At 44.6% G+C, this 3,364-nt stretch overlaps 1 long non-coding RNA gene across 1 annotated transcript; it reads left to right on the forward strand.

Moving 5' to 3' along the window:
- The first annotated feature begins 257 nt into the window (after positions 1-257).
- LOC112079781 (uncharacterized) lies at positions 258-3,176 on the forward strand. Its single transcript, XR_002896055.1, has 3 exons — positions 258-370; positions 1,013-1,072; positions 1,175-3,176. It is a non-coding gene; the product is annotated as an uncharacterized lncRNA (long non-coding RNA).
- Positions 3,177-3,364: the final 188 nt, after the last annotated feature.

Genomic DNA, 3,364 nt, shown 5'->3' on the forward strand with positions numbered 1-3,364 from the left:
CCAGGCCCTCTGGCCGCATTGTATGAAATCAGCAGAGGCTCTGGACCACTGGAGCTCTGGCAAGCGGTTCGGACAGCAGGTAAGAGACACTCCCATCTCCACTTCAACATCAGCCTTCAAACTGTGGCATCTCTTGCCTTTTTTAATTCCACCTCCTTTGTTCTCTGAATTTTTATATATACATGTGTACCTACATGCAAGCATAGAATAACTTGATGAATGTCTCCGTAGCGGTTTTGGTTTCACCCCGGCTGGCTACAGTGAGCAGGCCTCCTCCCACTATAGTTACCCCCCCAGCCCGCCCTCGTCTTCCTACTACAGCTCGGTGGCACCCGGCCCCGGCAGCCTCCCCTCCAGCCATCTCAACAAGGTAGGCCCACACTGACACCCACCCTCACTGCTGCTTAGACTTTTCCTCTGCCTCTTCCCAATGTAATCAACAGATCTAATGAGGATTGAGTGTCTGATCAAAATATAAAGGATGACCTCTGTTATTTAGACTTAGCGGAGATGTCTTGACATCTGTTGGCTAGTCTAGCACCCATGTTGGGGACAATCTAAATTCTAAAACGTTATGTAACAGTTGGGCTGAAAATGTTAAGTCAAATTATTGGCTAAATCTGGGTGTCCTTGGTCCACTCAGACGAATGCGGACAACACATGATCTGATATGCTTGAAGCCGTACATTGTTGCATAACCACAGTAGCCATGCTGGCAGAACGATGACAAACAAAATGGCGGAGGAGTGTCCTGCAGAGATTTTGTAGCAGAATCCTGTGAAGTCACATGTGGATGTTCGATATTGCATCTTTCTGTTTGAGTGGACTGTGTCAAAGTTGAAGGGATAGATCGGGCTTTACTGTGCCTGTTTGTTCCTCTTAGTTTTGCGCTCACAAAGACCCAAGCCGCCCGTCTTTACTGGAAATCAAAACGTACATATTGTGCCTTTTTTAGATGAGACCAATGCATTGTGGTTCTGTTTTGATCACTGAWCACTGTTTGTCTGTTCAGGCTGTGGGCATGCCTCCTGTGAGCCACTCTAACCTGTACCCATCTGGTCTGGGGATGAAGGTCAGTGTGCCTCTTTGTCATTGTCGGTTGGTCTGCCATTTCCTGTTCTGTCCCCGTTTTTCACCATGGCATTTACAGTAGTAATGTCTCTGCCCCCTCTAGACTCCCATTGGTGGTCACAAGCGTCTGATCCCGTCTCCAGAGCCCAGCCCAGAAGGGGGCTACGTGGGACAACACTCCCAGGGCCTGGGGGGCCACTATGCTGACTCCTACCTGAAACGCAAGCGTGTCTTCTAATGTAAACCAATCAAAGCTTCTTGTACGATTTGCCAATTAACAGCCAGGATATGGCTCTATTTCCCCCAGGAGCTCCTCCAATCAGCTTTTAGGTTTTGGGCTTGGCGGTCCAGTGTCTCTCACTTGTGTTCCTGCCAGCGATTTCTCCCCCCCCCCCTGGAGGGCCCTGGGGTTGCAGCCTGTCGCTAATCAGGACATAACAATGCGTGCCAGTGTATGGGAGTTTTGATGTGTTTTTTTTGTGTAAATATATGATTTCAGTGTGCTTGTAAATGAAGTTTTATCCTTTGATTTTTAATGTCTTTTTTTCTATCAGGAAATCCCTTTGTTTAAAAATGGGGAGTTACCTTGTACTATAAGAAAATAATTGTAAAATCTGATTTCAGGTCTTTTTTTCCTCTGCGTATTCCCTTCATTGGTTGGCTGAGCGCTTTTTATTTAAATTTTTATATTTTGTATTAGTTYTTTCTTCCTGTTGTGATGGTGTCAACGGGTTTCTATTTTTAAAAGCTTTTCCTCCCARTATTTTTGTATATATTTCATTAGTTTGATGGGAWGTTTTTTTTCTTCMCGCTCCTTCCTCCTACAGGGATTATGTACTGACTGTCTGGACAGGATTCAGGCCTTCGATTCATGTAGATCTGTGTAGCAGTACTGCCTTTGTCTTTTGTCCTTTGGAAAAACTGTCCCCTTACCAAAAAACTAGTCTGGAATATGCTGTTKTCAACCCTTTACTCTTCCACCCCTCCATCTCATTTGGGAGCCCGTTCTCTGCACTGAATGTTTGGTGTTGCACTTGGAGGACACGGGTGGGTCACAATTCTCCAGGTTTGTTGCATTTCTAYTGTTCTCACCACTTTTTTATTTTTACCCCCCATTCTGTTCTCTGCAGAATCTTGTATATTCTGTTTTGACGTGAGCTCTTTGTCGGCTGAGTATTTGCATCTCAACCACCATGGCACCTGATTTGCTCTCGTTCGTTTGGAGGGGRTGGTAGCWGTGCCTTATCCAGACTTTAATATCTACAGATTATAACAGTAAGTGGCCTCTGTTCACCCAAGCCTAAACATTAATTAACTGTACTTTCATTTATTAATGAGCCATGGCTAGGTTGGCTCTCCTGTGGCTGGCTGTCCCTCCCCTGTAGACCAGCAGGGGGGGCTGTTTATCCTCAGGCAAAACTGAAATTAAATCAAGCTTGACAGTTTCACACTGATGGTTGACAAACTGAAACMGGTTGTAGAATTTWTAWCCAGTTTTCCAGTCCAGRAGAAGTTGACTTCCTATCTGAAGTGTTACTRTGATGGGAGTGTCCAGTGACTCTTAACAGGTGTTTACTCGGTCTGCCTCGAAGGTTTGCATGGAAATTAAGCTTATGATTGGTCAGTGATTGAGTTCTTAGTCTGTGAAGAATAATCTGGTTGACATTTTGATCGTGATCACCATTACCTCTTGACTTCTGATGGGAACTGCAATTACACTTGAGCCTTAAGTTTTTTTTCTTTTTCTGTCATCTCATCTTCCCCTCTGTGGGCTTTTTGACTACATCCCATTGTTTTTTGCCGAGTACATACTTTAAAGCTTGATCATTTCCTCGGAGTCCTAAACTCTTGTTTTCTCAATCATATCTTTGGCCTCTGGTCTGTTTTAAGATTGAATCTGCTGCTCAATATTTTGTGTGTTTTTAGTGACCATTACCAAGTGCAGCCACCTGTCTAATGGTAGATTTCCCCATGTTCTGTATAGACCAATAGGTGCTGCTGTATGATATGAATGAAGATTGCTTTTGTTTTTCCTCATACATGCTGTCTGTCATCTGTACTGCGATATGTGTCTGTTTTGGAGCAAGTAAATGTTATTTAATTAATCTTTTTGTGGTTAGTTCATTTACATGGTCAATATGCTGGCTGTGTTCGACCGCGCTTGTGTTACGTTTTGATGCTCAGTTAACTCAGGAAAACACTGACTTGCACAGTTTGGTTGACAACGTTGCCATGGATGCAGCCACCACACCTGAGCCCCCCCCCCCCCCCCCCCGCTTCTCTCATAAGTGGC

Source organism: Salvelinus sp. IW2-2015, unplaced genomic scaffold, assembly GCF_002910315.2.
Source record: "Salvelinus sp. IW2-2015 unplaced genomic scaffold, ASM291031v2 Un_scaffold9506, whole genome shotgun sequence".
In the NCBI taxonomy this organism is placed as follows: domain Eukaryota; kingdom Metazoa; phylum Chordata; class Actinopteri; order Salmoniformes; family Salmonidae; genus Salvelinus; species Salvelinus sp. IW2-2015.